The sequence below is a fragment of the Haliotis rubra genome, unplaced genomic scaffold (genome assembly GCF_003918875.1).
Source record: "Haliotis rubra isolate DU_JTF1 unplaced genomic scaffold, ASM391887v1 Scf561, whole genome shotgun sequence".
Classification (NCBI taxonomy): domain Eukaryota; kingdom Metazoa; phylum Mollusca; class Gastropoda; order Lepetellida; family Haliotidae; genus Haliotis; species Haliotis rubra.
In genome coordinates this window covers 682,552-704,872 of record NW_025767259.1, presented here as the reverse complement: position 1 = coordinate 704,872, position 22,321 = coordinate 682,552, and the positions used below count along the sequence as shown (strand labels likewise).

The window sequence follows — 22,321 nt, the reverse complement described above, 5'->3', positions numbered from 1 at the left end:
CACACCTAAAACATAAAATATACAAACGGGAAGAAAACATGACATCGTTTCAAGATTTCCATCTGAGATAGTTTCAGTTGGAAGTAAGTAGACAATAGCATAGCATAGACATTCGTCTCAATATAGTTTCCAAAATGAATGTTTTACATTTCAGTATTATGGGTTGCCATCGTCGACCTGGTCAGGGCCGATATCTCAACAGATTGGGAAGGTAGCAATGCCAATGTCTAAACAGAACTAGAATCTAACTGTGCAGACATCTAATCAGAATGGGAAGGTAACAGTGTAAATATCTAGACAGAATGGGGCGGTAACAGTGCAGATGTCTAAACAGAATTGGAATCTAACTGTGCAGACATCTAATCAGAATGGGGCGGTAACAGTGTAAATATCTAGACAGAATGGGGCGGTAACAGTGCAGATGTCTAAACAGAATTGGAATCTAACTGTGCAGACATCTAATCAGAATGGGGCGGTAACAGTGTAAATATCTAGACAGAATGGGGCGGTAACAGTGTAAATATCTAGACAGAATGGGGCGGTAACAGTGCAGATGTCTAAACACAAGTGGGCGGTAACATTGTAAATATCTAGACAGAATGGGAAGGTAACAGTGTAAATATCTAGACAGAATGGGGCGGTAACAGTGCACATGTCTAAACAGAATTGGAATCTAACTGTGCAGACATTTAATCAGAATGGGGCGGTAACAGTGTAAATATCTAGACAGAATGGGTCGGTAACAGTGCAGATGTCTAAACACAATGGGGCGGTAACAGTGTAAATATCTAGATAGAATGGGAAGGTAACAGTGTAAATATCTGGACAGAATGGGGCGGTAACAGTGCAGATGTCTAAACACAATCGGGCGGTAACAGTGTAAATATCTAGACAGAATGGGGCGGTAACAGTGCAGATGTTTAAACAGAATTGGAATCTAACTGTGCAGAAATCTAATCAGAATGGGGCGGTAACAGTGTAAATATCTAGACAGAATGGGGCGGTAACAGTGCAGATGTCTAAACACAATGGGGCGGTAACATCGTAAATATCTAGACAGAATGGGAAGGTAACAGTGTAAATATCTAGACAGAATGGGGCGGTAACAGTGCAGATGTCTAAACAGAATTGGAATCTAACTGTGCAGACATCTAATCAGAATGGGGCGGTAACAGTGTAAATATCTAGACAGAATGGGGCGGTAACAGTGCAGATGTCTAAATACAATGGGGCGGTAACAGTGTAAATATCTAGATAGAATGGGGCGGTAACAGTGTAAATATCTAGACAGAATGGGGCGGTAACAGTGCAGATGTCTAAACACAATCGGGCGGTAACAGTGTAAATATCTATACAGAATGGGAATGTAACAGTGTAAATATCTAGACAGAAAGGGGCGGTAACAGTGCAGATGTCTAAACAGAATTGGAATCTAACTGTGCAGACATCTAATCAGAATGGGGCGGTAACAGTGTAAATATCTAGACAGAATGGGTCGGTAACAGTGCAGATGTCTAAACACAATGGGGCGGTAACAGTGTAAATATCTGGACAGAATGGGAAGGTAACAGTGTAAGTATCTAGACAGAATGGGAAGGTAACAGTGTAAATATCTAGACAGAATGGGAAGGTAACAGTGCAGATGTCTAAACAGAATGGGGCGGTAACAGTGTAAATATCTAGACGGAATGGGGCGGTAACAGTGCAGATGTCTAAACAGAATGGGAAGGTAATAGTGCAGATGTTTATAAAGAATTGGGAGGTAACAGTGCAGATGTCTATACAGAATGGGAAGGTAACAGTGTAAATATCTAGACAGAATGGGGCGGTAACAGTGTAAATATCTAGACAGACTGGGAAGGTAACAGTGTAAATATCTAGACAGAATGGGAAGGTAACAGTGTAAATATCTAGACAGAATGGGGCGGTAACAGTGCAGATGTCTAAACAGAATGGGGCGGTAACAGTGTAAATATCTAGACAGAATGGGGCGGTAACAGTGCAGATGTCTAAACAGAATGGGAAGGTAACAGTGCAGATGTTTATAAAGAATTGGGAGGTAACAGTGCAGATGTCTATACAGAATGGGAAGGTAACAGTGTAAATATCTAGACAGAATGGGGCGGTAACAGTGTAAATATCTAGACAGAATGGGAAGGTAACAGTGCAGATGTCTAAAACAGAATGGGGCGGTAACAGTGTAAATATCTAGACAGACTGGGAAGGTAACAGTGCAGATGTTTATTAAGAATGGGGAGGTAACAGTGCAGATGTCTATACAGAATGGGGCGGTAACAGTGTAAATATCTAGACAGACTGGGAAGGTAACAGTGCAGATGTTTATACTGAATGGGGAGGTAACAGTGCAGATGTCTATACAGAATGGGGAGGTAACAGTGTAAATATCTAGACAGAGTGGGAAGGTAACAGTGTAAATATCTAGACAGAATGGGGCGGTAACAGTGTAAATATCTAGACAGAATGGGAAGGTAACAGTGCAGACTTCTCATCAGAATGGGGAGGTAACAGTGCAGATGTCTTTACAGAATGGGGAGGTAAGAGTGTAAATATCTAGACAGACTGGGGAGGTAACAGTGCAGATGTCTATACAGAATGGGGAGGTAACAGTGCAGATGTCTATACAGAATGGGGAGGTAACAGTGCAGATGTCTATACAGAATGGGGAGGTAACAGTGTAAATATCTAGACAGACTGGGGAGGTAACAGTGCAGATGTTTATACTGAATGTGGAGGTAACAGTGCAGATGTCTATACAGAATGGGGAGGTAACAGTGCAGATGTCTATACAGAATGGGAAGGTAACAGTGTAAATATCTAGACAGACTGGGGAGGTAACAGTGCAGATGTCTATACAGAACGGGGAGGTAACAGAACAGATGTTTATACAGAATGGGGAGGTGACAGTGCAGATGTCTAGACAGAATGGGGCGGTAACAGTGTAAATATCTAGACAGACTGGGGAGGTAACAGTGCAGATGTCTATACAGAATGGGGAGGTAACATTGCAGATGTCTAAACAAAATAGGAAGGTTACAATGTAAATATCTAATCGGAATGGGGGAGGTAACAGTGCAGGTGTCTAAACAGAACGCGGGGGTAACAGTGCAGGTGTCTATACAGAATGGGGAGGTAAAAGAATTGGAAGATATCATACGGACTACTGGAGAGAACTGAAGAGGAGAGTAATGATAAAACATTTACGCTTCTTGACAGTGTTACGTAAAGTTGTTCTGAGGGCTGAATGGTATAGGGGAAGCATGGATATGATTGAGCAACATTGGAGGTAAAACAAATGCAGATCACATTACGGTATGGGGACATAGGACAGTATTGAGGGAAAGAGTACTCGGTACTAATTGAAGGCAGACTTAGTATAATGAGGTTATTAAAGCGTATCTGAACCTTTAGGTATGCTGGCAATAGATGTTTGTACCCAATATAATTTACTGAACCAGCTGATACAATTACCAGTATAAAATGTTGATAACAGTCGACAGAAGTCCTGTGCATTATCAAGGGACTAGACATAGAACTAATTACACTTTCCAGATAAGTCATTACGAGCCCCGCACAGACATTCACAGGAATCATTTGTGGTAAATTGTGCATATTATCGCAAAAAATGAAGCAGACAAGGTTGAACAACCTACTATTGGGATTTACTAACAAATGTAAATGGGGCACTACTGAGTAATTGGGAGATTAATGTACTTTTAGTTCCAACGCTTGAAGTTATATCAATAGTAGATCAACAGTCGCCGATCATATGGATATTGTAATTTCTTGCAAAAGGGAAAGATGTTGTATTAGTTGTTAGCTGATGTACAGCTTGCATTGCAATTCCGTTATTACTATCACAACGACTTCAAAATGATTGTACTATGTCTGCACACTTCGTTCTGTTTTAAGACATAGGAACATTGATGTCATTCAATTATAAGTGTTTGTTCAACAAAAACGTTTTTAGTAATAATGACACTTTGCTACTGAGCCAGGAGTTTCTCATGCATTGTAACATTTCGTGGCTAAACAGACGTATTTTTTACAATGTCGGTAACGTGACTAGATGCTTCCAACAATTCTGATACTTTAATTACATTCTCTGTGATCTCAGTCACATTTCAATATGCATAAAGCTGTAGGGAGAATAACCAGTCTTGATTATCAGCCGAAACATATCCCACTTGGCGTGAGGGGCAAAATAGCTCTCAATATTATATAATCAGTATTTCATGTCAAACCTATTAGCGTAGACGTGGGTTGTCTCAAGCAGAAAACCTTGCCCATCATTTTTTGGACTTTACAATCGCAAGTATAACTTGAGTCTTGTGTTTCGAAACTTACACTGAAGCGACCATAAGAAGGAATGAAAGGGATGAGCCGCATATCGGTGAGTATGAAATTACGCTGGAAATCTCACTGGATAACATGATGCTCTACTTTCAAAAGATAAAATTAAAAACAGTATTGAACAGTAACAATTGCTAATTAAAAAGGAACAATCAGTCTCTACTGGTCTCAACTTTAAACATAGAGTATATCTCTTTTCAGAGACAAAGCAAATCGTGTGTAGCGAGTCACGTGATCACATTAGCAATCGCGACTGCATTGGAATACAAGCTCACAGACGTTGCCAAAACAAACACACACAAAAACCAAAAACACATAGACAAGTTTAATTTTAAAATGCGTTAATGCCGCGACTCACAAATCATTCTGAGCATCAGTGTCCAACAGACGGCAACGTTGCAGATCGTGTGACGTCACACCATGATGACGTACAGATCAGGTTATGTCATCTCCACAACAGATGTGTGGCCACAAACTCAACCAGCAGAGGGTTGTTCAGAGGTAGGTTGTCAGCACAGACAATCAAGGATCGACTGCACACTGTGTGATCATCGATGGGTCCGCAGACTTGACAGATTCAATCAGATGCGGAGAACGTCACGCAGTGTATTCTATTTTACCAATAGCAACGGCCTCCGGTAAGAATGCAGATATTCCTGTCCATAAGGATACGCTGTGTTGCCGTCCCGGACGCTCGAAAAGGTCACACTCAGTCTCAAGCTTTTACTTTGATTGTGAATGTAATGTTTTACTGATGTTGTTCAGTAAATCCCGTTAGATATTGTTACAGTACACATGCTTTGATCACGCTATGATCACAAGTAAACTATGGTCTTTGGTCTTCAGTAACACATGGATGAGCCAGAAATGTATTGCAACCGAGTTTGAATGAAACCGTTATTGATATGTAGGTCATTCGGCTCATAGAACATAATCAGTGAAAAGGTTTCACATAAATAGGAGTGAGTGAGTTTGGTCATACGCCGCTTTTAGCAGTATTCCAGCAACATTACGGCGGGGAACACCAGAAATGGGCTTCACACAATGTACCCATGTGGGGATTCGAACCCGGGTCCTCGGCGTGACGAGCCAACGCTATAACCACTAGGCTACCCCACCGCCCCACAGAAATAGGAGAATGTATGAGCGGTTAGCACTCCGATTAATCTTGTCAACGACTGTTAGCTGAAATTGTTGCAAGTTCCGTCCACTTGACAGCGAATGTTTCCACACGCAATACAACAGCAAATGGTTGTGACTTCTGTGACGCACCAGGGGATTGGTTATAAATAAAACATGTCTTAATTGCCATTGTGATGTACTCAAATTACGAAAATACAAAGAAGTTAGTTTTAATACTCCAGCTTTCATATATATATGAAATTTATATATATGTTGAATTTAAATATCACACTATGATAAATGATTTCTTAAACAAACATAACATAAACCTCACAGCCACTATTTTTCACATGTACAACAATGTGACACACTCAGAGAGAAACTCCACTGCTATGACCGAAACTACGAACGTAGTTAGGTGGAGAAGGCGAGATACCCCATTCTTTTAGTAATTATGTTCCTATTCACACTTTCAAATAAGCGGTGGGATCTCGATTTAACTGTACCTGCAATACCTTGGATCTGATACAAATATTGATTCCTTATTTGTGGAGAGTCTTTGTACATACGCAGTAGTGTGTCAAGGCTACAACCAAATATGTGCCTGGTTGCATATGTCAGCTTGTAATAATTAAACCTTTGATTTCTCTCATTACATATAACCATGTGATGATCCCGAAACCTTATTGATTAAATCGCGTTTCCTGCTGTTCGTTGACATATCAAGCATAGCAATGGAAGCCTTCTATTTTGAATCCCCACAGACACAGCGCATTGTAGCACATTAGATTGTAACATAGATTCAACATTACACAGTTAGCGAACGAGTTTTTACGATGGCCATTTGCTAATATCACATACCTGCACATCCAGGTCACAAACATGCATGCAAATTTGGTACAATGAGCATGGAGATATTTTAAACAAGATTGTGTATGACAAGTTACAGTTGAAAAAAAGAGTACATAGGATCAGAAGTATGGATTATTTGAATGTTCCAAGTGACGTATCAGGTACGGTTTCCACGACTTACACCCGATTTGCTGTGACATCGCGATCGCAGTACTTACAGCAGGTGTTGATTATCTGACACTGACATTAGTCTATTTGAGTTTCAGTTACCTCATATTTTGTTGATAAATAAGAAGCAGAGTTGGAAGAGTTGCCAGTAGCATCTCTGATAAACAGGCCACGAGGGTAAGTCTTTGAAGTTTAATGACACTTTGTCATTGTTAGTGAACTGACCTTAGTATCCAAACTGTTGACCACAAATTACTGACTGACAGCATTCCAGTGTATGTAACATGTCGTTACTAACTATTGCTGATCATGTATACTTGAGTACTTTATCGACTAGTATCAAATTGAAAAAGCCAATCATTTTAGTGAATGCATTTGTTCATGCATATTCAACGATTTGGCTTGCTTTGCGAGGAGATCGTCGGCAAGAGCGTGTTGCAAATTAAAGCCGAGTCGCCCGCCACCTGTGGACGTGAATGTGACAGTACGCATTCTTATATCTGAAGGCTGGAGACAGCGGCGGATTAACTCCACATCTCTCCATCGTGAGGACTTTGCGCCACATCCCAGCTCGTGAGTAGTACTCTCAAACGGTTTTAAGGGGTTATATGAAACGGCTTAACTATTGCTCGGTGTCTGAATACCATCATTGCTAAAACGGTGGGATACTTTGCTACGAAAAGACTTAACAAATCTGACAAAAGAATTGAGAAAAGGAACTAATATAGCGATGCTTTGTTGTTCTGTTCTGTGAGGATGAGGTGGGTGTGAAGGCATGGGTTGAGGATGGAGGTGTATTGCACCTGCATTTGCATCTTTGGCACTTCTACTTGTCGCTGATATTGCTCATGGGAGTAAGGCTTGTTGTTCACACTGTTCAGCGTTAATATGAAAGAGTGAGCAAATAGGAATAGAAACAGTCATAGTATGTCAACAGCTGGTGTTTGTTCGTGCAGCAAAATAACTAAACACATTGAGTTGTAATTATTTACCCGTGCTGATGCTCATGGTTTTGCTTAAAGAGACAGACAAGACTGTATTATCTCCTGTCTATTCTCTTCTAGAATAGATCAATAATACATGTTTCTTCAGTCGTTGTGTGATCTGTATCTATTGTCTATTGAAGTAATCATCTTACAGCCATGTGTATGGTGAGGGCGGAATAACCATATTAGAAGGTAATCTTAGTTCCATTTTCTGTTACGAAAAAGGGCTGTTTATAATTTAACCTCATTTCAAGAGTTGTTGGTAGATCTCAGTGTTATGCCCTGTCCCCGATGCACTGCCTGATGTGAATGATTCATCAAGTGGTCCTGGGATAACGCTCTAGACGCGGCAGTTAGGGTCTTGATTAACGATTACTCTGTTTACGGCCACTGGGAATATCAGGTTAACCGTCATGACAACCTCCGTTTTCAGTTACCGCCGAGCTGAAACACATACGTACAATACTATTCATGTCGCTTGACATTAAAAGCACAGTCTGTCAACTTCACTTGGTTGGTCGTTATGTTCTCTCATCATCATTTCGTATCCTCGTCTCTGCATCCGCATTTAGAAATAGAGGTATATTAAACCGCTCTGTATCCGAACATTGCAGGTGTTCAGTCATTTACCGCAGATGTTTCCTCAAGCACATATAAATGCACTAAGAATGGTGATATTTTGCAGAACGTTACTACGAACGAATGGTCTAATGGTCTAATACAACACATTACTGGTACGAAAAACGTATTTCGTTGCCTAAGGTCCGCTTCGTACATTATTAACTGTGTCAGCTGATTGATTATTGGTTCTTTGTTCTGTGATAGGTTTTATCCCTTGTGACCATGTTTTGCAGTTATTGTTTAAATGTTGGTCCTTGGTCAGATTAAATCCATAAGTCAATGCAAATCGAAATCTAACAGAACTTATTTTAACGGGAACTTAGCTCAAAGAGACTTTCTCATGAAGTGCATTTTGCTGAAGTACACTTCCGTATTCTGAAACCCTGGGTACCCCGTCAGTAAGTAGATTGTGTCTGACCATACATCAGGAGGCAGTTTAGGGAACACTAAGCTGCCACACTAACGGTAGCGTTAATACACGCTAAATCTAAGTTTGTATACAGAAATATGAGTTTCTTAAATGAGAAAGAAATTCTCTGAACGAACTCGAGATGATTCACGAAACGTTGTTGTCCAAACTGAACACATTATTCATTGAATGATGTTTATATTTTCCCTTTGAGAAAACTTAAAAATTAATGGAAAAGAAATATGTTGATACGACAGATTGTAAATTAGCAAAGGCTTCGGTAACCTGTTACGAGGTGACTTCCAAGCTAAAAAACAGAGGTTGTCACAGGATCAATGAATAATTTCAAATCATATTGTTGCACTTGTTTATGGTTTTCAGTCACAGAAAAGGCAATAAAATGGGTCAAATATGTGATAACACCATATGGCAGTGCACTCATGAAAGCCAAGATTTGAGTCACTGTCAAAAGTCTTGAAGATGGTTTCGGACAGGTACCCTGTGCACAATTGTAAAGTAGATACGTCATGTCGCAAAAGGCTTTGAATTGCCATCGCATACAGTCTTATAAGCAGATCCCCCCCTTCCTGAAACTGTCACATTTCGAAATAATTCGCAGATAACAGATTAAATTGTTATCTGCAGTTTATAACAACAAAGCCGCGAAGATCCGGGTTATATAATTGATCTTCAGTAACCCATGCTTATCGTAAAAGGCGAATAACGGGATCGGGTGGTCAGGCTTGCTGACATGGATGACAAATGTAGTGTAGATCGATGCTCATGTTGTTTCTCACTGGATTGTCTGGTCCAGATGCGATCATTTACAGACCGCCGCCATATAGCCGGAATATTTCTGAGAGCATTTTTCTGAGAGCGGTGTAAAACTCGCTCGCTCCCTCACTCACTCACTCACAGCTGAGGTAACTCAGAATTACTTTGTCCTACAGTCTGGCCATTACAGCCCTAGACATTTTACGAAAAACAGTTGCTTTCAGTATATTTGTAATGTGTTTATTTCCAATACTTTTCCATTTGAAACAGGCTTCGAGTACATGCTTCTAGCACTTAACCCTCAGCCTGCATAACACCTCACTCAACACCTGACGGAATGATAATTCTTCACATCTGTACAAGCGTGCATGTGTGCAAATCGTATGCAACCATTGACATGGTAAACAGTTCATATGGGCACATGGCATTTTGCTTGATCGTTCACCCGATTTGTAACATCCGGTCAGGATCGTGTAACCCGCATGTATGTTTCTTTGCCCATGCATATGCAGTGCATGCAGATTTCTCGTTTACATCACGATCGATTGCAGCTGAGAAATTTCTTATGACTCCCATTTCCCGAGAAAGCTCTTGAATGATGTGTCCAGAATTGACGGCTCTTTTACTCAATTCTTTAATGGGGATGTGCGGCGTCCATACTAATGCGCACAACCCATACGACACTTCATCGGGGCCGATGAATTTCAGGCAAACGTGAAAATATGTTATAGCCAAATCGTGACAACCATCTGCCCCTTCCAGCGGAATTAGGCCTCAGTGTTAGAGAATGGTAACGATCGACTTGCTGATCGATCACAGCTTGAAATTTCGACTGATGGATTTTCTTTCACATTCGTTGATTCGCTCACCGGGAGAAGGTGCTAAGACAGTGATGCTTCAATCCTTTGTCTCTCTTCCCATCCCACAGTGACACCTCACCTACCTGGAGCTCAAAGTAAGTACATCTCGTGTGTATCGTAAATGCTCATTCAGCGTAATGTTAGACAGTGTGTAGCCTTCGCCACAAACCAATGCACATTTTGCAGACACATCTTGACGACGAGATCGATAATGTTGCCAGCAGTCAAGTCATAATGCCCAGGAAATCTACAGTCGAACTCGGCCAAGTACATGAAATAATGATCGCCTTGAAAATTATAAGATAGAATAGATTAGTTCTTATTTGGTGATAATTTAAGAATTTCAAATATATTTGAACGTATAACTTTAAAACTGGACAAGATCAAATGGGAAACGTGAAAAAACATCAAGGAGACACTTATGTAACAAATTAACACTACACTGATAATAATACTTATAATAACGATGATGATGATGATGGTGGTGGTGGTCATATACTCTTAGAAAAAGTAAGGGATCATGAGATATCAATGTTAATAGTAAGATAGGTAGACGGTAAGCATCTTCCTATGCAAAAACGTTCATGTTTATGAAACGTAACACCAAAACACAACTTATAGTAGCACCACACTTCAGCGTCGGGTATCATTCCTGATGTAGACACTTTGAAGGAAGGTCAATTAATCTCTGTGGACCATTGTGATTTCCTTGATTATATTCATTTTTGTGTTTGAGTTGGCGATGTGTACGGGCTATTGTGTAGTGACAGGAGTTACTGTAGCATGCGTCAGTGGTACACAGTCTCCGATAAGCTGACTATAGAACAAGTACCAACAAACCCAAACTTGTAGCGATCGATCCGATTCACTTTGCAACTCAGTGATAGGCGCGGTCGTTCAGTAGTACTGAACCTCATAACATACTTGTAAGGGGCTACGCTATGGTCTGAAGTGGCATCACTTTCACTGGGCAAAACACTCAATATTTAGCCAAAAAAGGGGTTCACTGGAGTGTACTACTTTATCATTTGCAAGGCATGCAGGTGTCGATGTACGGTAGTTAAGCTCACCTCCAGCAGCTCAGATAATGCCATGGCCAGAAGTGATCCCAGTCCTGCCCCATACGCAGTATGCATACAAGCAGCCACACATACAAACGCATGCTCGTCGTCAAATGAGCGAAAAATTCTCAGGTACGTCGTTAAACCACATTTCACCTCACCTTTGCACAAACGAACATCATATTTTAAATGATATGATGACATAGCTCGTTATTTCTTTTACCGTCTTCGCAGTGCCTGTGGCTTTGAACTCGAGCTCAACTCACAGGTATGCCCAATGCGTCATGGAAAATGATGCTTTTAAACGGCTTTGGAATTGTTTCGAGGAATTCAATATACAGTCCTCGACATATTCCTCCCAACAAATCTTATCTTTGATGAACTTGTTTATGATATTGAATTTTCTATCACTATTGACAGCAATGGGATAGCAAGATTCAGGAAAAGCTTGATAAATATGAGGACCTTACCTTTGTAGTGTCTCGCTTGCATCCCAAGTACACTGTCGTCAGGCTCACCATTGTTCTCGGTGCCCTTGGTTTGGTACCACCTGATCTCCTCAAGCAGATCTGTAGTGTGGTTCTCCACCTGAAGCACAGACCTCCTGACACTCTGGACAACCAAACCTGTCTCTGCTGCATTTTATCTTCACCTGTAAAGCTTAATAATAATACATAAAGATTAATATTCACCTCCCCTCATGGATGACTTGTCAATCGAGAATCTACACTGAAAACTGTCAAATCCTTTTCCAATGACATCGGTATGGCCTTTGTGTTGTACAAATGGAACAAGATAGAAGGAGAATCATTTAATTTCCTTGGTGGAAGAGTTGTTGACCCACTCATGGAAGGTCAGACCTATACGTACCTTGGGATGCAGGCTAGAGACAAATTCCAGAATGCCTGAAGGAAGCCTACCATCCTCGTTCTTTCGTCTCTCGTTTACGTTTATCAATTCAAATGGTTTGACAAACGTGGAGGGTCTTCTTGACAGAATTTTATTGTGCACTTTTACACAATATATATGTCTGATGTCCTACTTGTGAATCATGATGAAAACAAGGCCTTAAAGGGGTTGATTTTTGTTGACCGTTCCGTGCTGCTGGATGGTACAGAAATGAGCGCCACAAAAAAACAAATAAAATCGTTACAGTATGTCAAGGTAGTGGGGAGAATGGGTCTCAGAGTGCGGAATGTCTAAGAGAATAGCAACCTGCTGAGTCCTTTTCTTTGATGAAGTCGGTTGGCCTGAAACGTGAAACCGAAGGCTTTATCGTTGCTGCTCAGAGCGAGTCTCTTCGCCGTGAATTGCTGTTGTGCGACAAATTCTTGATGTAAAATGTAGATAATTTCATGCAATAAAATGAGACTGACCGACTTGTCAGTGAATGTCCAGCGTTGGCACAAACACTGTTACTGTATCTTAACTGATTGCCTTGTTCGGTCATTTTTATTACCATCTTCGTCATGCATATGGTTTTGACTCCGAGATCCGTCCATGACACGAACAGAATGTCATGGAACCTGACCTTATACTTTTAGATTAAATGAATGAAAGTATTTATATTGTTGAATTTTCTGTCCCTTTGGCAGTAATGTGATGAACAGGATTCAGAAAAAGCATGGCAAATATGCTGAACACACAGGAGAGTGCCCGGGAGCACAACTCTTCTGATACGCTGCATAAAGCAGATGGCTTCAGTGTTGGGGAGTCTCCATATTCTTCGGAAGGTTCTTGGTAGGTTCGACCAGGCAGCGCTTCCGGGAGAATTCACTTTTGCTGTCTGGACTGCGGGTAGAGGGTTTAACGGTATCTCTTAACACACAGATACATCTCTGCAGAGAAAGGAAGGATATCGCTCTCTAGGGGGCCATTGAAAGTTATAAAGACACACAAAAGGAAACCATGAACTGCGCAGTATTGATGCCGACGTCTGGGAAGAGGACACAGGACAGTGATTTGGCGGCGTATGAGGCAAAGGAGGGTAAAGGAGCAGAAGCATGAACACCAGCAGCGGAAGTGCTGTCCGTTCCCAGTTTGACTTAGCCCAGGCTGCCCCCACTGCAACATACATTTCAAAGTGAAGACTCTCAGTTCACGCAATCTGGAAACTGGAGGACGAAAAACAATTTCATGTCACAACTTGTTGTTCTATAGAGGTGAGGAGAAATTCGGTTTTACGTCGTGCTTGAGAACATTTCGCTCATGTGACGACGTGCATGCGTGTGTATGTGTATGTGCGGCTGCTTGTACTAGCCCAGACTGAAGCTGGTTTTATAGTGCTAGCCCACTGAGATACCATGCCGCAGCGAGGCATGAATACCCCACTCAGACACATTATACTGACTCCGAGCCGACCAGTCCTTGTTGTACCCATTAATGCCGAGCGTCAGGCACGGACCAACAAGTACCATATTTTAACGTCTTTTGGTATGACGCGGTCGGGGATTGAACCCGCGACCTTCCGCTCTCCGGGCGGACGCTCTAAACACTACACCACGGAGGCGGTCTGTTCTATAGAGAGTGACACGACAGCTACCGCATGTGACATATATTCTTCGTAGAGACGCACACTTTGCTACGCCATGTCACACTAATATTTGTTTTACGTGGAAAGACATCACACTATAGCCACATGTCACACTTGTGAGGAGAATCAAACTAGAGGTACTACTTAACAGATATTCAGGAAGCGAGTTCTAATATGTCACACTGATAGTTGCTTTTATGAAGAATACCCCTTTGGCTGCATGTCACACTGCCGGTTATGTGTGGGGAACTGTTATTTTGAGATCTTATTTTGTCCTGCTGATGCTCTTTAGGCGGTGATTCACACTTTAGCTATAGTTTGTTACAATGGTGCGTTTTCTGTAAGCTCCAACGTGTCATCTTGATGTTCGTTATGCCGAGTATCTCACTGCAGCTATGAAATGTCACATGGAAGCTCATTAGGTGAAGTATCATAGCTTCGAGTGTCACACTCATCCTCACTTTGTACGACACGTAGCATTGTTGTTCCTAATGCCGAGAATCACACCACAGCTACGACATGTAACGTTTTTGTTCCATATGTCGGAATCACACAATAGCTACGACATGTAACGTTTTTGTTCCTTATGTCGGAATCACACCATAGCTACGACATGTAACGTTTTTGTTCCTTATGTCGGGAATCACACCATAGCTACGACATGTAACATTTTTGTTCCTTATGTCGTGAATCACAACATAGCTACGACATGTAACGTTTTTGTTCCTTATGTCGGGGATCACACCATAGCTACGACATGTAACGTTTTTGTTCCTTATGTCGGGAATCACAACATAGCTACGACATGTAACGTTTTTGTTCCTTATGTCGGGAATCACACCATAGCTACGACATGTAACGTTTTTGTTCCTTATGTCGGAATCACACCACAGCTACGACATGTAACGTTTTTGTTCCTTATGTCGGAATCACACCACAGCTACGACATGTAACGTTTTTGTTCCTTATGTCGGGAATCACCATAGCTACTACATACTTATTGCGATAACTACAATTATGTGTAAAACATACTTATTATGAGGAGAATGGCATTATGGCTGCAATATATCACACAGATGATAGTTATGTAGCGAATCAGAGTTTAGCTCCAACAGTCATGCTAGTGTTACATGTGATGACGTACACTATAGCTGGGGCATGTCCGACTGATCTTTGCAATGTGGACGATCACACTAGAGGCACATGACACAATGAAGCGTACGATGTTGAGCTGCACATTGTGGTACGACATGTCACAGTGAAGGTGGAAAATGGCATGTCAAACGGACGCTTCTGTGGAGGATCACACGATAACTACAGCATGTCACACATGTTGTTAAATTTAGCCTCTCATCAGCAGTATTTCATTTAGAAGTGACTATACATGTACACAAGTCCTTCATGTGGAAACGAGTTTGTCGTGCTTCTTTTAACATATACATTTATTGTTAACAAATAATAAATACATGGCTATAAAGCATCAGCAAGCAAAGAAGAGCCTGCTCGCTTGGGATCACGGTGAGTGAGCTTCCTGAAGGTGTGAGTGAGTGAGTTTAGTTTTACGCCGCACTCAGCAATATTCCAGCTATATGGCGGCGGTCTGTAAATAATCGAGTCTGGACCAGACAATCCAGTGATCAACAGCATGAGCATCGATCTGCGCAATTGGGAACCGATGACATGTGTCAACCAAGTCAGCGAAACTGACCACCCGATCCCGTTAGTCGCCTCTTACGACAAGATAGTCGCCTTTTTTATGGCAAGCACATGGGTTGCTGAAGACCTATTCTACCCCGGATCTTCACGGGTCCTTCCTGAAGGAGAATACTTTAGACATTTGGTGGTTGTTTTAAATAGTACCCCATATAAAATACGTTCAGCAATGTATTGGTGTTATAGTAATAACATGCCAATGTCAAATTGGCCAGTGTAATTTTCTAAAATGTCTCAGAGTAAAGGATGATTCAAGGAGACACTGGTTTTGATAGTCTGGTTTTGTTGATTTGTTGTTTGATATAGGACAACAATGCTGTTAAGATTTCTTTACAAGATTTTGGCTTGGCGAGGGCATGGTCAGAAGAAGACAGTTGCCGGTAAGGTGCAACGATATTAATATCTAGATCTGTTTTAGCTGCAGTGATGTGTGGATGAATTATGGTTCAAAGTGGCTGTTCTAGGTTTTAATGGGATTTAGTAATGTATTGCAATGATAGTTTACTGCTGCATTGCTCAGTGAAAGGTCACTGAATGTCCACAGGAGAGGTCCTATATCACGGGAGTACTATCTGCAAATGATTTTGGATCATTGTGCGGTGTATACACACAGTACGCACTTTTCAATATGATAAGTGTAAAACAGTGTATGTTATTGTATAAGCTTCAAGACCACATTCCGTGTATGTAAAGTGATACCATAAGGCATTTTACGAAAAGCAAAACTGGATTGGAATTTGGCGGAATATCATGAATATCAATAATAGCGGAATGTATTGTCACCATGACTACGCCAGCAATCTGATTGTAACACAGGTCTCAAATAATGAGTGTTGCCATTATATGATCCACCACATGAGTACGTGGTGTATCCCCCTCCACAAGCTGACATGACCGGATGAATTCTTGGGGTCATAAGAAGGTCTGTATCCTTCTTTACGACCTGACGCAGACGGTCCTTAACGTTTTCTGGCCATTCGGTTGATGGTCGATGGATGACAACCAACATCTCTTGCGAGAGACCTCAGTGACATGCCAACATTCCGCACACCCATTATGTGTCATCTCCAAGCGGTTGCCAGTTGAGGAGGGTCCCATATGTGCTTACCAAAAACGAAAGAACTGATTTTCCAAGTTATCGAGCCGTAAGAACAGTTTGCTTAATGGCGGGTACGCGTAGCACGTCCATCTCTAAATCAATGCTTGGTGCCCCCAAGTGTCAAAATAATCACAGAGGCAAACAGAGTTACGATATGAATATAAACGGCTATCTGGGTGGTCAAAATCATTGGCGATAATCATTTCCGTGTGTATATGTTGAGTGTTCTACTTTCAATATGAAAAACGCAGCATCTGGACTACCCGTTATATTGATTAACACATGGAACACATGTAAGCTTCCATCTCATCCCCTTCCTCTCTACTTTCTTCTCACACATCCTGTATCACTTACATGTAATTGTCTTTTCTACCTATTCGCTGCTTTAACGAAAACTATATCATCACATTACTTATCAACACATTACGTGTCAATGCTGTAAGCATTGATACTGTACTGACCAATGTTGTGAGTAGCCGGACTGTATCAATACATTAGGTGTCAATGCTGTGAGCATTAACATTGTATGATTTCAGAATGCATAGATGTATTAATACTGTATAAATACTGATGGTGTCAGCGCTGTAAATATCAAAGCTGTGACAATACAAACGAAAGAAAATAAAGTAAAAGAGTGATGTTTTGTCGTGTACATTTCCACTTCAGTTGTGAAACATTTTATATCAGGTTTTTATCAGGAAAGAAAAAAACAGAGCTGATGGCCAAACGTGTCGTTTTGTCGCTTTGAAGAGCTTGTTTTTGATGATGGCATAGCCTTTGATCTTGAAAACAACTGAATGGCTCAGCTGGACTTAACGCACTCGTATGTATCCACTTATGCATCTCGAGGTGCACTTTGCATACAAGATAATGTCTAGTCGCAGGGAGACCTTCATGTTGTTACTGCCATGACATAGAATGTATACGGCCTAAATAACTACAAACTCAAAATAGCTTTCATTGACTTTTGTGATAACTTTGATGTTTTTGGATCAAAGGAAATATGGAGTAAATGTTGCAAAGTTTACATTGAACAGAGTCTTCCTGATTACACAGTGTATGTACATTTTCGTGAGCATAATAATAGGGCTAGAGTCTCGCTGTTTATCATGAGTGTTTCTTAACGTAGTGAAATATATAAATGTATCTTTCAGTGATAGCGTTTACGTTCTCTTAACCGCTCATCTTTTTCGTATTTACTTTTACTTTGGTTTCTTTATGGCCATCCTTTATTAATATTTAAACCGGACAAAGACGAAATTATGAGTATTGACCATGTTGATTAGGTCTTGTTAAACTACTGGTGTTGTTCAATGATGTAGACATTGTGCTAACTGGTGATTTCAATTCAAGAAAAGGATCATTAGCGGAGTACGTTACGATGATGATCATAGTGATGTTCACTGAGTCTGATTGATATGCAATACATAAAGCATCGTTTCATTACACAGTATATATCAAAAACTTTCATTTTCTGAGGCTTTCAATAGATAAAGAAGTTTAAGATATCGGCAAAAAATTATCAACCTTTGTTGTGCATATGGAATACATGTCTTTTGTGGTCGTATCCCAGATGACGTAAGTGGTAGCTGTAACTGCTTTACATCCGACGGTGCAAACCTGGTGGACAATATAATGTGCTCAAAGTTGTTTCGGTGGAAAACAAGCCACTTGAGAGTCAATTTCGGTTTGGTCGTAATCAACACAAAGAACTTTGTCGCATAGCACTGAATATTGCCAGCAGACTTTAGCCCCAAATCTAATTGATATATGTATTGATAGAAACTTAAAAAGGGTTTTGTCTGGCGTGAAATCTTTATTAGAAAAGCCAAATTACCCAGCTTCGTGTATAAACAGTTCCCAGTAGGATATTTAAAACTAGTTTGAATATTCCGGATAAAATATTGGCTGGCGACTTTGTTTCCGCTGTTCTAAATTACCTTCCGAATTATATACCTGCTTACATTGATGGTGATACCAATAATCCTATATAAACCGAAATGTAAAGTGAAGAACTAGTTACGGCTCTGGGAGCCTAAAAAAGGTGACATGACATTGTTACCATCATGCTTCTTTTTAAAAGTATATCAAGTAATTTGGTCTTGCTTTGATCCATACAATTTCCCTCTCCATAAGAAAGACAACACAAATTATGTGAATAACTATTGAGGAATTTCCTTCTTGGACGTCTGCTGTAAAATATTTACATATGTTTTAAATAACAGACTTAAACAGTTTGTAGATTTCTTTTTCGAAAAACAGAATGTGAATCTGGATTTCGAATTGTATATTCTATAGCTGATACCATTTTATACTCGAATCACTAATTCAGAAGTATTAATCTTAATACAAGGCTAGATTCTATTGTATATTCTTAGACTTTCATAAAGCTTTTAATTCTATGAACAGAAATCTGTTTTGCATGCGTTTGTTCATTAAGATATTAAAGGCTAAATGCTGAATATATAATCTTACTCTAAGACGCACATTAGCTGTCAAGATATCTAATTAGCATCTCTGAATATTTTGAAGTGGTGAAACTGAAACATCTTATTGCCGCTAAGTAGCAAGACCATAAGCCAAGCACAAGAAACACTCCTAGCTAAAGGCCACAAGTTTATACCAACGTTAAACCAAGAGGAAACAGATAAATGCATCACTGGAATAGAAGAGGGACTCCATCACCTCGCACCGAATGGTAACATAGGCTACCTGAGACAATAAAATATCGCCATATTAAAGAAACCCGCCAAGGCACATCACAACCTAAATACGGGTTGAAACAAGAGCCATAGCTGAATTAAAACATGATGATACCATCACCATCACTGAGGCGGATAAGGGTAAAGCTGCTGTCATCATGGGTACAGAGGAATAACAGCTGGTTAACAAAAACGTAGAAGACCCCACTACACACAAGATCCTCAAAAAAGACCCTACAGCTAAATCAGAAAGACAGCATAAGAAAATCATCCAAGAACTCCACAGAAAAATAAACGATACAGTATTCATCTAACTGAACCCAATAACTCACAGCCCTATTACACCAGAGCCACTGTCAAAATCCATAAAGATCTAGTCAAAGTCAGAATACACGTATGCTCCAGAGGCTCAATCCTCTACAATACAGCCCAAGATTTTGCCAAATTACAAGCGTCATTGGGGAAAGAAGGAAAATCCTATATCAGCAATTCCAGTACCTTTGTCAACAAAGTTAAAGAAGCTAAGCTCACAGGTCGCATGGTCAGCTATGATTTAAATATATTGCTATTCAATACATAAATAGGGATTGGTGAACAAGCTGTTATAGCTTATATCATCACCGGTCCCATCCAACATATTATAGAAACAGAACATGATATTCATTATCACAATAGAAGTTATCAACTGCGTGTTGCACAGCAAAATCATAAAAACTGAAAACAAATTGGTGTTATATGTATTGTAATTTTATGTAAATCTATCAGATGAATACATATATGAGCAATTGGTCAGCTACAATTTGGTGTACCTGAAGAGTTAATGGTCAGCTATGATGAAGCAGACCTCTTCGCCAACATACCACTGCAAGAAGCTCTCCAAATGCTGAACAGCAAGCTACATCCCTCATCATAGACAACATCATAAAGTTAACTGCCTCCTGTTTCACAACCTCGTACTTCACCCATGGAATGGTAAGGTCTATCAGCAGATTCACGGCCTCCCTATTGGTTCCCGCTTGTCCCCACTTATTACAGAAATATTTATGACCAACTTTCAAAAAGCCGCTTGTTCCCCCTTCCAGTCCATATGCAGGTACAGAAAAGTAGATGGCACCTTCACCATCCTAGGCAAAGACCAGGATCCCGAAGCTCTACTGGACCACCTCAGCCTACAACACCACAGAATCAAATTCACAGAAAAACACCACCAATCAGCCTTCCTCGGTGTACAACTCGACAACAGTCACGACAACATCCACAATGCCGTCTACCGCAAACCAACCCACATTCACCATTACATTCACTACCTGTCAAACCACCACCCACAGATCAAACAAGCTATCATTGCCACCCTCACCCAACCAGCCATAGCCATCTGCAATTCAGACAGCCTCAGCTAAGAAATTCATCATCTTAAGCACACCTTCCTTGCCCTCTACGGATACCCTAAACATCCGGGGGAGAAAGCTATACGCAAAACCGAAGGCACCTAGCAGAAAGATCCTGATCCCAAGTCCAAACCAGTCCTATCACCAATCCTCGTCAGCATCCCATACCTAGGTCCCATCCGTCACCTGATCAGCAGACTGCTCACAAGCCAAAATAGACGTCACTTTCAGTGCAGACAGAGCATTAAAAAACATGTTACAGGCCAATGGAAAAGGTCCTTCTGTGTCTAGCCTAAACCCCAGAGGATGTGTCTACGAAATAGCATGAAACTGCGGACACAAATACATAGGAGAGACATCACGCCCCATAGCCATGTTATTTCAACATACTCTGTCTCTGGGCCAAATACCGAATCTATTCCTAAGAATACCAATGAAAAGACTCCATATCACAATCACTGTTACCTCGGAGTATAGCGTCACGATACAGCTGAAGTACTATTAATCTTAACTCACTCACTATAAAGTCAACTTTCACAATTAAGCCTTTGCTTTACATGCACCAAAGAAGATGCATAATAATATTACGAATTGGAAAAATACAAATCATGACAAATGGGTGTTGCTTGAAAGCTTTGTCCTTTTTGCAAATATATTATGGAAATCTTGTCACATTTTATGTTGGTGTGTCCAATTTATGACATTTAAATACTTTCTCACAGTATTACACCAAACGTCAAACGCTGGAAGCTTGTCTTTATGTGCTGAATACATTGAAGACGTCTTTTATTTTATTTTACATTATCATTATTATTGCACTTTAACCGTTTCTACCGAGTTTCTTATACCACCGCTTTATATATGATACATGTATTTATTCTGTAGTTTACGTACTATCATCTGTGCGCTTCTATTTTTATTACTATGCCAATCTAAATGTGTTAGCAGTTACAGATTTACCAAGAGCAAAGTTGCGATGAATCCCCGAAAATTTAAATACACTAGTAAATACAAAAACTTTAGATATATTGACAATTTACACGTTTGTGATGATGTCTATAAACACATTTTCGCTTTTAATTACCCCAAGGCGACCATGTAATTACTGTGTTACCGTGTATGGATACCGTGAGTATTTCGAGACTCATCAATACAACGGTTTGCCCGATAGCAAGAGGAATTCATCTAAGAGAATAAGTCACGGAGCGTCGAAATACAATAAGCCATATGACACATGGCCAATAAACCATGAAGACCTCGGTATTAATAATCAGGTTTAATCAGGTGCAGACACACATTTGTGCTTTTGTAGCATAGCGCCATAATAAACAGATGTCACGCATATAAACTGTATGTCATCTGTTCCGAGGTAACCGCTGACTTTATCTAGGTATCAATTCAAAGAAAAACGTCTTCACGTAACTAACTGTCTTTTGACTATAAATGCTACATAGTTGTCACAGGTGCATTTCATCGAACATTAACGATAAATAAATAAAGGAGCTGCTACTATATGACTGTAAGACGTTTCGGATGGAAGCATTGTTGATACACATCTGCGTGACCCATAAACGCAATGTACTGAATGACAACTTATCGCCTTAATTCATCGACGTATCGACGCACACGACTTCAGCTTAATTCCTAGTTATCGTTGTCAGA

The 22,321-nt window shown here is 40.4% G+C and overlaps 1 protein-coding gene across 2 annotated transcripts in view; it reads left to right on the top strand.

Annotated features, from left to right (window-relative positions):
- The first annotated feature begins 6,939 nt into the window (after positions 1–6,939).
- The window catches only part of LOC124254067 (glycine receptor subunit alpha-2-like), a 41,068-nt gene continuing 25,686 nt past the window's right edge, over positions 6,940–22,321 (top strand). The window contains exon 1 of one of the 2 annotated variants that reach the window (XM_046687917.1): positions 6,940–7,086. The gene's annotated coding sequence lies outside the window, so the exon portion shown is untranslated. Of the gene's footprint in view, positions 7,087–9,767; positions 10,259–22,321 lie in introns of those variants that run through there. The other variant, XM_046687919.1, reaches the window with a different exon arrangement.